The sequence below is a fragment of the Neovison vison genome, chromosome 12 (genome assembly GCF_020171115.1).
Source record: "Neovison vison isolate M4711 chromosome 12, ASM_NN_V1, whole genome shotgun sequence".
Lineage (NCBI taxonomy): Eukaryota > Metazoa > Chordata > Mammalia > Carnivora > Mustelidae > Neogale > Neogale vison.
Window position 1 is genome coordinate 71014755 of NC_058102.1, and position 13786 is coordinate 71028540.

At 35.6% G+C, this 13786-nt stretch overlaps 1 protein-coding gene across 9 annotated transcripts in view; it reads left to right on the plus strand.

The window, feature by feature from the left end:
* The window catches only part of SOX5 (SRY-box transcription factor 5), a 958250-nt gene that overhangs the window by 762718 nt on the left and 181746 nt on the right, over positions 1 to 13786 (plus strand). The gene's annotated exons all lie outside the window — the stretch shown is intronic.

Consider the following 13786-nt stretch of genomic DNA (forward strand, 5'->3'; position numbering starts at 1 on the left):
GTAACATCGTCTTCTCAGAGCAGATGTTTGAGAGGAAAAATTTGTCCTTCTTTTGAAATTCTGTCTTGGGAATCCAGCATATTTTTTAAGTGTAAATATCATGAATGACAGAAGCAAACATGTCTCCATTATTTCATTTGTGTGTTTAATCATGTTTACACTTCATTGCCAGCAGAGTTTATCCCATTTTACCTAATTTGGTCAGGGTTACTTAATTTCTTTACCGTGAATTATATGGCCCAATCATTCTTGGTCCACCTGACATTTTAGTGAGCTAGTCATACATAGCTTTGGGGAAACAAAGAAACATCAGTGAGACGATTCAACCAGGATTCTTTGCCTTCCTTCACTATAATTACAAGCATCAAATCCCAATGTGGTTATTCAGTTTAGTGGTTTAAAACTGTTCATTGGTGGGCACCTGGGTGGCTCAATCAGTTGAGTATTGGACTCTTGATTTAGGCTCAGGTCTTGATCTCACCATTGTGGGCTTGAGCCCTGTGTTGGGCTCTACACTTGGCATGAAACCTACTTTTAAAAAAGTACAAAAACTGTTGAATTTCATGTTCAGTCTAAGTATGCTGAATTTGAATAAAGTCTTAATTGATGGTACCAGGTTATCTACATTTAAAATGTTTTTAATTATTGAAAACCAAAGATAATAAAGCAGATATATAGATATAGATATTTAATCTGAGAAGCAGGAAATGTTTCAAGCAAAAATTAAGTACTGAGCAAGACTGGTAATCTGTAAAGAATTCATTTACACAGCTTCTAGTATATTCATTAACTAAAAGCATTCTTCTAAAATATACTTTATAAATTGTTAATTTGGGACAGTCTTACAAGTACTTAATAGTTACGAAAGTCACAATATATTTAAATTAGTCCATTGAGAGATTGTTCAAACAGTTATGGGAAGAACCACTATAGGGACATGTATAGAAATAGAAGATTAAAACTGTGGAACAGGTTCTTTTTTTTTTGCTCATGGAAATCCTTGCCACATTACTTTTTGAGAATGTTTTCTCTCCTTTTTCTTCTTTCCACTTCCTCCTTTCCTGTGGCAGCACCTGAAAAGGAAGAAGGGTAAAAATCAAATCTGCTATAGTAGAAGGCAAATCAAATTTATAACAAACAGTATTATAAAACTTATTTTTGTCAATGCACACAAAATCAATGCTTACATGAGGATTTACTATAAAATAAATTCACTTGGTATCTGGAATCACTTACCTAGTATATTTTGAATTTGATCTATGTCCTTTATCTTTCTTAAATATGAAGCTTAAAGACCTTGTAGAAATAAACATACAAACTTATATTGTTCATCCTGATTGCATTTTCTTACATTTTATACCATTGTCTCTTTGAGCTTTAGAAAACAATGCATTCCATTTCCTTTATTGGTAGAATAGTCGACTGCAGTGTTACTAGACCCACAATTAAGGCTGACTCTAAGCTTTTAGTTTCAATTATAAATACACATTTGGTCCAAATGTTGGGAAATGGTAGACAGATCTTCTAGACAGATTAGACTGACAAAGTAAGAGAGCAGGACAGATTTTCACACTTGATCGCTGGGTTATTAAATGACAGGAGGATGACTTCCCCAACATTTCCCTCATTCTTTTACTGAGATCTCTTTAAAGGAGAGGTTAATTTAGACCTCTTAACTACATTTAAAGTATATGTCATTTGATTTAAAAGTGTATGAACAGGCTTGTGCTTGTATGTGTATGCATAAACATTTACATATTCTAATGACCCAAGTTACTTAAAATTTCTCTTGGCCTTTATTTCTATCTTCTTTCAACTACAGATGAATAAAATGGTAGTAGGTTTTACTCTGTAGTTATATATTCAAAGAGAAAATGCCATAAGAATTAGCAAATTCACCAGTTTTATTCAATCACTCAAGATCAGTTCTTTACAAACTGCTTTTCTCTCTTTAAAAAGCAAACTTAACTCTAATCGCATGATTCTAATTGGATTGAAACTGAATCTACGTTACTTCTTCGTAACGACTTTATGTAGAGTTATAGTCTTCTTCTACATTGGTTCACTAACTCATTAGGAATAAAAGAAGAAATAAAAGTTTTTCTTCTTCTTTGTAAATCAGAAATCAGTTAATTTTACAAATAAAATCATGTCATAATACCAGAAAATATCTCGTCTTCCCCCAAGAACTTGTCAGTTTCTTTACAAGACTCTCAATTTTAATAACAAGAAGTTTGTCTTCTTTTTCTCCCATTCAACAGTGTTTTCCTTTAATATTTTTCTTTAATGTCCTTTAAAAAAGAGAATATTTTTGCATTCTTGCTTACTGTACCTAGCTCTTAATGTGCATTAAATTTATAATTTATAAAATTTATAAATATTTCAGAGGAAAATACCTTTAGATTTTTTAAAAGAAACCTTTATTTTCTTTAATCTTTTGCTTGTGCTGTAGTGCCCATCTTTTAGCAATTTTATTTTTTGACTAATCTCCTTTTTACATTAAATCAACCTGTTTCTAATGGGGATTGCTAGGTGGTTTATGTTTCCAATAATGATCCTAAACCAACGGTTCATCTTGACCTCATTCACTGTTACCAAAACCTTTTAAAGTAAATGAATGAGTGACCTCTACTCAGCTTCCATTATGGCAACAAACTGAATGTCCCTGGAGACTCAAGTTCCCTTTTATCTTGAAGCTTTGTATGGGACAGGGTTTCTATAGCTATGGGAGTGAGTGGGGGAAGCATGTCCTAGTTTTAATTTTTTTTTTTTTTTACTCTTTTTCAGTAATACTTATTGGAATTTCAGGTTCTTATTAGCATCTAATAGGATCAGTCCAATAACATGCTCTAGTATGAAATCCACTTCAGATATTTTTAGGGAAATTTTAAAGATGTTTTACTTCTTTGAAAAATGTGTATTTGTCATGATTCCCATACGGAAAGTTCAGTTTGAATTTTCTTAAGAGATTCCACAAATCTGTTGCATTCTCCCTTCTGACAAACTTTTCCAATTGTTTGTTGTTTGTTGTGTTCTCTTGGTGGTAAAGATTTGGTATTTAACAATCCCCTGTCATTGTTTCCAACTCATAAGGTATATATTTGCAAGACTAGTAGTAACTTTGGGTCACTGGTTCTGTTTGGAGCTAAGGGTAGAGCAAAGGACACATCACTGTTCTTTTGTATTCTTAACTGGCTAGTGTACATTCCATGGAATATAGGGAAGAACTTGACTTTTCAGGTGGTATAGGACCAATTTTAACTGTATGAAATACAGTTTTAATTGTGTTGAATGATTACAACTAAAGATAGAGAGCAAGTTCTCTGGAATTAGACATACCTGAATTCAGTCTCTGCATGTTCACGCCTCATCTGCTGTGTGATCTTAGGAAAATTGCTTAATCCCTCTGGTTTCATTATTTTCAGCCATTAAATGGGATTTTAATAACTGACACTGGGTTAGTTTGAGGATTAAATGGAATCATACCTGACATGTAGTGAGCACACAATGCTGAAAATTTTTGTCTAGGTCATTAGGAGAGAAAATCTTGTTCCTTCTGTATTTCTGATGATGAGCAATTTAATGAGTATTGCCAGCAAGAGGAGAATTTCTAGGAAAAAAGGAATATAATCCACATGGCAGTAATCACTGAAAACTGTAAATTCGGCGTTCCAACAATTCATATGATTTTAGAACTACAGGGGATTTTTAGAAAGCCTTTATTTAGACCTATCTCTCATTTTGACATTTGTAAACTGAAACCAAGTAAGGTTAGAAGATTTTCCCAATGTCACAGAAGTTGTTACTTGTAGAACAGTGGCTGGCTTCCAAGTTTCCCAAGTCTTGGCCCAGTTCATTTTTATTTCACCGACATTCTACCATTTAAGGCTTAATGGCCCGAAGTTTTAAAATGAGTTTTCTTTCCCTAGGAACTTATTCCTACAAAATAAAAATACAACTTGACTTATATACAATTGAATGATTAAGTTGCAGTCATGGGCTCAACCAATTTGTGATAAAGGTTTCATTTTATTGGAGCTGAAGTTCTCTGAGCTCATTAAGAGTTTTGGTAATTCTTGATAAATTATTATGCAGAACAAAATCCATTGAAATACTGTATTGAAAACATAATAACATGAAAGGTGAAATAATAGTACCTGACTGACCTGCTGATTTATGATTTCTTTCTCTGAGTGTGGTAAGTTGGAAGCATTTAACCCCCCTCAACAAGACTCCACACACTACATGAGGACAAAGAGATTGCAAAGTAACCTTGTCTCTTTAGGAGACTGGAAATGCCAAGAATAAACACCATGCAATTAAGGTAGCATTTCAACCCGAGAAGGAAATGTATTTACTCCTTGAGCTCTGACTAATGTTTTGCTGTAGGCGATAAAATGTACCACAACTGGACAGGATACAGTTCCAGGCTTTCAGATAGAGTACTGGAGGAGAAAATACGGAGATACAAAGAAGTAGCTTGAAGGGTGACTTCCTGCTCTTTCTTGTACTTTATGGAAGTAGAAGATCCATTTGAGAAGACAGGTGACCTCCCCTAGTAGATCAGGGGTGCTACCTGCAGCTCTCTGTCCTTTTATTCAGAGAGAGCCACTTTAAGATCCTTTAAGCATTTTTGTACATCTCCTGGCAATTACCTAATGATGGAATTTTAGTCATTCATAGTATTTCACTGTCTAGATAAGCCTGTCTCCAGAGGGAAAGTACAGGTTAATTAATATGCATATGTAGTTTAATTTTTACTGATAAAAAACATGTCACATGGCTAAGTGTACAAGAGAGTAGGGAAAGCATCTGTCCAGAGCTAAATCCTCTAGATGCTCCTCTGTGTACTGTGCCCAGTCCTTTTACTCAGAAGGAGCCACTTTAAAATCTTTGAGTTTTCATTTTTCATACCTTCTTAGTATTTATTTCTGTATATAAGAATAAAATAACAATGCCATCTGACTCTTCATCTCTAAATATCATTAACTTAGAAATGAAGATTGGCTGAAGTCTTCGATCTACATCCTGGCACCCTCTCCTTATTTCCCTCCCTCACCTTACAGTGTAGTTACATAAGTCATTTAAATTCTTCCGGTAGGTTCTTCTACGCTTTAAATAGTTTACTTACACCTTTTTTCTTTTTCAGTCAATTATAAATAGTCTCTTCACACTTGCCTTGTCGGATGACGATGGATTCCCTTGTTCTCTTATTCCCAGTTGCCAAGTTCTGTTACCTGTATGTCTGCTGGAAGTTCATAATAATACATGTGTTTGTGTATGTATGTATACACACATATCTGTTGTGCTTTACCTAATGGTTAATCTTGAAAGTTGAAAATTAAAAAAAAAAAAAGTGCTTACATTAAAATACAAATCCATGATTTGTTTTTTGGAGAGGTTTAAAGGGATAGTCCTTATTTCCTTTTTGTGTGGTTTTGTGCTTTCCGATTGCCTTTTCTTTTCTTTTTCTTTCCCGCTCTTGTTACTCATGTGATTTGCCTTATAACTTCATAAATTCTCAAGAATAAATCAAATCTCCAGAACCCCACTTTTCTTGATACCTGCTTCCTAGCCATCTGCCCTGCTTTCATTTAGATCAGTTGGTCCAGCCAACATTCTGGGATGTCCATTTATAATTCACCAGAGTTGGAATCCCTGTTTCCTATATTGTCCTCCTTGGCTTAGCTCCTTATTTTGTTCTAGAACCACATCAAGAAACTTCATGAAAGAAAAGGAGCAGTGTGGGTTGCAGGATATAAAGTGTCTGGGATAAAAACGTTCTAAATATATGTATATGTAATAATATTCTGTTTAAGCTCTCTACTTGTTTGGCTGCCAATGAAATTCTAAGGTCGAAATCATTTTCTTTATATTTCAAATCCATTGATTCATCATCTTCAAACATCGGCAAGAAATATGATATTGATCTGACTTTTGTTGGTGGTGGTGACCAATATTCTTCCTTTCTGAAATTTTTTAGTATTTTTTAGTTACTGTGACATTTCACTAGAATGTATACAGATTTTTTTCATTTATTATTTTGTAAATTCCACAGATCTTTCAGTCTAAAGAGTTATGGATTTTTTGCTCTGAAAAATTCTCTTGGTTTTTTTTCTTTGCCCATTTTGTCTCCTTATTTTCCAGTTCTTTCTGCATCTCCTACAACACGGATATTTTATTTTTCTGAACTAATAAATATGTTTCTTATTGTTCATATTTTTGCCTCTCTCTCTTGATTCCTCTTCCTAGGAGATTGCCTGAAATTTATCTTCTGAACTGTTTAATTGAATCTTTATTTGAGAAATAACCCTTTTAATTTCCATAAACTTCCTCTTGCTCCCTGATAATTCTGTTTTCAGGTTATCCTATTCTTGTTTAATCCTGTTCTTGTCACTTCTCATTGAATTGAAACTTGAGAGTGTTTTTAAAAAGTTAAATTCTCATTTTCTTAAATCTTCTTTTCCTCCATTTTTCACCTGCTTCCTTATCTTGATGTTTCTCTTTCAGCTTAAAGTTCCGCTCAAATTTTAAAAATTCATTAGTTATCCAGTCGGATTTAAAAGCAATATAAGAAAAACTAGATTGGGAGCTGTGACTATGAATGAGGTTTATCAACAGGGAGCACTGCTTTAGTGAGAACAAGAAGCTGGCCGTATATTACATGTATGGATACAGAAGTCTTTGTTCTGGAATTCCGGTGTTCATGCTAACTATCTTAAGTTTTCCCGGACTCTTCAATTTCTGTTGAGGGAGTGTGACGGAGCTGAGATAGGGGTGAACTGATGGAGCCATTTTCAACTAATACGACTGTTTGCAAACCAGGTCTCACTCCTGTTCTCTCTTGTAGGGACTGTCACGTCCCAAGACTTTCTGGTGGTTCTGAGGGCAACTTAATCCCCATTTCTGCTTAACTCCTTTCATGTATACTCTAGTTTGTTTCACATGCTTTGAGTTAACATTCAACAATATCCATCTTCCAAACTCTAGTCAAATTTCTTGCCTGGGTAAATCTCTTATTCTTTATTACTTTATGTGATAAAGGATTTTAAAGTTGTCCGTTTTTATCATTTTAACGGTATCTCAGGAAAGAATGCAATAAATGCACACAGTCTGTCACCCTGAGGTAGAAGTCAGGACATCATTTAAAAAAATCGTTCTTTCCTCCCGTCCTTCCTTCTTTCCCTCTCTCCCTCCCTCCCTCCCTCTGTCTTTCTTTCTTTCTCTCTAAAATATTTATTTATTTATTATTCTTTAATTTATTTTCCCATATTCAAGACACAGTAACCAGTATGTGGGAATGAAGGAGTCCTTGTAAAGGCAGTGAGTTATGGCAAAAAGGAACAGCTTGAGGCTCCTAAACCAAACTTCACAGTTCTAAGATTTGTAAATGTATATTTTCTAGTTTCCTTGGTGTTTCCAAGGAACACAGATATGGGGAATATCACCATCCTTTTTCTCTTTTTGATAGATTAATCAAATAATATGAGTTTATATTTATGTAGAATTTTAAACTCTGACCCTGATATTTTAAACTCTTTAATATCATTACTGAGACCCTAGTTTAAGTCACTGTATTTGACAACTATGCTGAGGTAATTTTAACAACAGCTTTTGGAAGCTGTAATCTGGTTCTGGAACGCATTCATCCTGACTTGGGCTTTTCACTAAAAACAAACAATGCCTTTCATGGAAGGAGATGTTTTTTCCTCATCTTTTATGTGGAATCTCAAATAAGCCTCCTTATTGTTTTCCTTTTTCTATCTTATTTCTGTGCCACTTATGTGTGCTTCTTACTCTAATCTTCACAGTATGATTTCTGAAGTGAAGTCCGGGTTCATTTGATCCAGTAGGGCCATTATGGGATCACTGAGACTGGCCCAGAAAGCAGACTGACAACAGTCTTTCCCATGACTTTACAACCTTTTCCCAAACAACATTACCTGTGGAAAAAGTTGAACACTGTTTCTTACTGCTCTGTACTCCGTATCTTATCAGTTAACAAAACAGGGCCCATCAGGGCTTAGATAAAACCCTGGGAATGTAATTATCAAATAGTGGGAAACAAAACTAAACCAAGCAAGTTAACAACAACAGATGGAAATATAGGCCAAAAGTCAATATGTTGCCTAAAATGAATCTATTTTACTTTACCTTAGTTTACACATTCATTAATGTGGCAAAATAATTGCTGTAGCAGGGAGTTGCTCACAAAGCCTTTAGAATTTCTATCTCCTGCTTTTTAATAGAGTTGACAAATAGGAAAAAAAATTAGATGCCAATGAAATTAACAGAGTGTTAACATAAAATTAATTATTCTATGTAGAGTAGTTACATCATGAGTCAAGACTTACATTCCAGGCACTCCTAGCACACAGCAAATTTGGTTCAGTTCTCTCGTTGGTGGACTAATTCCTATTCAAAAGCTGGTAAGTTTTTTAAAATTTTATTTTATTTAAATTCAATTAATTAACATAGAGTGTGTCATTAGTTTAAGTATTAGAGTTCCATGATTCATTAGTTGTGTGTAACACCCAGTGCTCATTACATCAAGTGCCCTCCTTAATGTCCGTCACCCAGTTACCCTATCCCCTTACCTACCTCCCCTTCAGCAGCCCTCACTTTGTTTCCTATGATTAAGAGTCTCTTATGGGGGCGCCTGGGTGGCTCAGTGGGTTAAGCCTCTGCCTTCGGCTCAGTTCATGATCCCAGGGTCCTGGGATAGAGCCCTGCGTCGGGCTCTCTGCTTGGCGGGGAGCATGCTTCCCCCTCTCTCTCTGCCTGCTTCTCTGCCTACTTGTGATCTCTGTCTGTCAAATAAATAAACAAAATCTTTAAAAAAGAAAAAAGTATTGAAAAAAAAAAAGTCTCATGGTTTGTCTCCTCTCTGATTTCGTCTTATTTTATTTTCCCTTCCCTTCCCCTATGATCCTCTGTTTTGTTTCTTACATTCCTCCTATTCATATAATTGTCTTTCTCTAATTGACTTATTTCAAAAAGCTGATAAATTTTTTTGTAACTTATTGACAAAAAGAACCTGACTTTTTAGTTTATTTGTGTGTGTGTTGGGGGGGCGCTCTGTTTTTCCTTAGGAAAAAAAAGACTAACAGTCAAATAAAATAAGAAAGGAATGCAAATAGAACATTGAAGATACCTAAGCTAGAAAGGCTTCTTCTGCAAGGAGTATTCTAGAAGTGGTAAATTCTCAGTCACAGGGCAGCATTTGATAAAGTTGATTACTCCCACTTTTGTGTAACACTCTTCAGTTGGCCTCCAAAAGACCACAATCTGCTTAGGGGAAAAAAAAGCAAAAAAAAAAAAAAGCAAAAACAAAAAGCTCTCTATCCTCAGTCTCTTTTGGTGGCTTCTTCCACATCCTTCAAAGGCTAACTTGCTGTAATTCTCCGTCATCTGACTTACTACTTAAGTGAGGTCATCTAATCTTTTTAAGTACTATTTTAAAGATAATACTTGAAAATGTATCTTTCCATCCTTGATCTCTCTTTTAAACCTCAGAGTCAAATATTCAACTGCCTACTTAGCTTATTTAAATACGTAACTAGTAAGCACCGAATTTCACATTTTGAAAGCAGAACCTTTAATTATGTTTCCAAAACTCATTATTTCCCAGTTTATCCAACTATGAGTATGAGACCATATGCCTAGTTGCTGTCACCAAAACATAGGAAATATCCTTAAATCCTTTCATTCTTTGATACCTCACAACTAATCCATCAGCATTGGTTTTTATCCCCATCTATCAACTGACCAACTTCTCTTACCATTACTCACCATCATTTCTCACCGAGGCTCCTATAGCAGCCGCCTCATCACGCTGGTAATCCAACTTCCTCTGTTATCCCTGTAAGTAGACATTTCACATAGCTTCTAGTGTGATCTTTTAAATTTAATTATGCTGTAACCATGCTCAAAATCGTGTCATTTAAAATAAATTCACTCTCCTTATGTTAGTCTATTGGGCTGTACTTGAATGCCAACCTCTCGAACTGTCTGTCTCATTCCTTCTGCCCTAGAAACCTGTCCTTCCTGGTTTCAGAGAATATGCCAGAAATGCTCTAGCATCAGTACATTTTTTTATTTGTCTTTCTCATGGCCTGGAATGCTTTCTTTAGGTGATCGCATAACTCAGACCCTCATTTCATTCAGGTCCTTCTTGGGTGCGGGGACAGGGCATCTCAGACAACCCAATCTGAGATAATCCTTGTATCCCCTAGTCATCTCTGATCACTTGTCCTGCTTACTTTTCTTCAGAGCCCTTATCACTCCCTCATATGTACCTATATGCTGTGCACCATCTGCTACCATAATACACACCTGGCAATACGTTCTGTGGAGTCAAAGATTTGATCTGTCTTGCTCACTGCTGTACCCAAAGTACATGTAATAGTTCTTGACATATAATAAGAACTTTAAAATATTTATTGAATAGATGAATGAATAAAATGTGGGCACTCTGTAGTATATGTATACTCACTCTATACTATATGTATTAATAGGTAGGATGATACTTTTCTCAAGGGGTTTATAACCATCAAAAATAACCAGCATTTCCTAGAGCTATATACAATCTGCAAAATCATTTTGTACTTTGTATTATACTGGTGAGAAGGGGCAGTCCATTGCTCATTAAGTACCTGGCACTTTGCAGAGGTCATTTCATATAATTATCACAAGAATTCAGATAGGTTATGACATTATCTCCATTTTATAGACAGTAGAACTGAGGAATGTGTGTGTGTGTGTGAGAGAGAGAGAGAGAGAGAGAGAGAGAGAGAATTTGAGATCCTGACAGTTGAGTACTATGTAAACTTAAAAGGCATCTTCTTTCTCTCTCTCCTTATTAGAGTTGCAATGAATGATTTAATTCAGATAATCCCAAGAAAATAAGAGTAATTGATCTTATCAAACTGAGTTAAACCTATTAAACTGGCAAATGTGGCAGGGTTTTTTAAAAAAGTAATTCAGTTTTGCTTTCCATAATAAACCAAGTAAGAGAGTGCTCTTTTATAAACGGGGGAATTCAATAAGTATCTATAAAAAGAATTATCTGATGTCAACAATCTTGTTATACCTAAATAGGAAATGAGAAGAGGTGAACTGATGAACTTTCATAGCATGCACATATGTTTAGTAAAAGAGGTAAAGTAATGAGCTAATTTTGATATCATACACGTATTACAGTAGAGGTTGATATTACCACAGGTGTATAAACTGTGAGTGTGTATGTATATGCATATGTGTACTCGGGTTTCTATTCGTCTTTTGAACCATTGCTTCCCTTCATTTTTCTGTTCATTGCCAAAATATGTAATTTTTTTCCTTCTACCACAACCACCATCTCATTATGAATACATGTTTTTACTCCCTGTCTACCTCTGGATTCCTTTCACTACTTTGCCAATATCTGTGTTTACACCTGCTGCTTGACCATCTGATAGAGCCCCTGGTCATTTCCTTTACCCTTCTAATTTTATTTCCTTTCTCCCGGAGTTCCTTTCTAACTAAGTCTCCTCCTCTTTATTCTCATCAGGCAACTGGATTTCTTGTTTTCGTTGAATAAAAAGTTGTCCACTCCTAAGCCAAGTGAATCTAAAAGATCATTTTGTTTTCATTTTAAAAATACATTATTTGAGGGACGCCTGGGTGGCTCAGTTGGTTAAACGGCTGCCTGCCGCTCAGGTCATGATCTCAGCATCCTGGGATCGAGTCCCGCATCTGGCTCTCTGCTCCGCCGGGAGTCTGCTTCTCCCTCTGCCTCAGCCTGCCATTCTGTCTGCCTGTGCTCGCTCTCGCTCCTCTCTCTCTCTGACAAATAAATAAATAAACTCTTAAAAAAATACATTATTTGAATTTTTGTGGGGTGAGGCAAGTGGCGCAGAGAATGAAAGAAACCACAAACAGGCTCCGGCAGAGGTTTCACAGAGCGTTAGCATACTATATGATTGCAGTCTTTCCGTGATAGAGTGTGTGTAGCCATGAGGAGCGTGTCACGCAGCCAGGAGGAGAGGAGAGATGGTGCTGCCATGAGGTAAATCAAGAGATAACAATAAAATTTTTCTGTTGCCTGGTGGAGGTGTTTAGGATGTGTTTTCTTTATATCTTCATCCGCCCCTAATTGAAGATGCTTTAAAATTGAATGACTAGCAGTCAAAACGTGTTTGCTTCAAGCTGAGAAGAAAAATGCTGGTGTCTCCGCTTCCAAACTGATTGCGCTTTGTACACAACTGACAGCTACAGTCACTTTGAGTGACTGATAAGTGGGAAGCTCTGCCACTTATCAAGGAATGCAGGCTGAAAAGAAAAGACCGGGGCCGTTTAGATGCTTTGGCATGTTCAAAATAACATCTTACATCAGTCAGACTCAGAAGCACTACAAGACATTTAAAATGAAGTAATGTATATAGAAATGTGGTATATGTGTATGAAGAGAGACAAAAATTATTCAGCAAGCAAATAGCTGCAAAAGGGGGGAAGAGACAACGTTGTAGTTCGGGGTCAATATTTGCAAGACGAATCAATGGATAAATAATTCACACGTGTTCTGATAAAATTTGCCCTTCGTGTGAAACATCCAAATTTTTAAAAATGCGTAACTAAAGAGCTCCACCGTTATTTATATGAGCAGCTGCCTTTGACCAAATGGATGCTTAGAAGCACCTGAACAATGAAAATGTCATCCACTTTATATAGATAGTAATTTTTACCCTGAGAAAGAATCCCAATTTTCGTTCCCCCTCTTCTTTTCTTGGGTAAATATTGAATCCTTGAAACATATGTTTAAAATATTCTGTTATATCTGACTTAAAGAGCATAATTATATAATAAAATAAGATAGGGGTTTGTTTCTTCTCTTAAATTTTGAGACCGTGTTAATGAAAGAATACATAGATTCACTGGGCCATAATTTCCACAAATAGAAGCTTCTGAAAATGACAGATTTTTTTTTTTACTCTGTTATTAGGCTTGTATATTCAGTGCATGTATATCCTGCTCCAAATTTTCTAGGACATTCATATTTTAAATATTTTATCTGTCCATTCACACTAGTTACTTGTCCTTCTGTATTCTCTGGATCTTAATAGGAGAAATATGCCCAACGATTTTACGTCTCCTGTGAATGCCATGTTGTCTATTTAAATAACTTGTTTCAGTTTGGAAACTTATAAAGACACTTGGGGTTTTGTTTGTTTGTTTTGGTTTGGTAAGGGTCAGTTTTAGATACAATCACAAGAACCATAGCTGTAGTTAATTCAAGGTTCTTTGGCTTGAACTTGTGTCTTGGGAGTCACAAGTCTCATAATGTAAGTCTCTTAATTATTAAAGGAACAAGCAACTGTGTGGTTAAGGGGTATATTTATGAAACCTGCAAATTATTTCACTCTTCTTAATTGCTGTTAGACTGAAGACTACTGATGTTTGCATCACTGTAAAAACTTCTGGGTATGCTTGAAGATAATCATTTTAGTGAGCAGAAAAAAGAATGTATTAGGACAGTTGGGCCCTCAGACCAGTTTTTGAACTGCTGAAGTCTTTAATAAGATAAGGAGCTTGCTAAACCCACTTTAATTCAGCTGACATGCTTTTTCACTGCAATACTTTCTTGACGAAAGAAACGGTTTGGTGGATTACAACCTTGTGTAAGCTCCTGACCTCATCACAGACCAACACTTTGAATAGTATTGAATTAGAACTCTGTGATCAATAAAATAATTAATATAAAAAATAGACTTTAGAGCTAACTTGGTCCAACTTTTTCTTCTTTGGT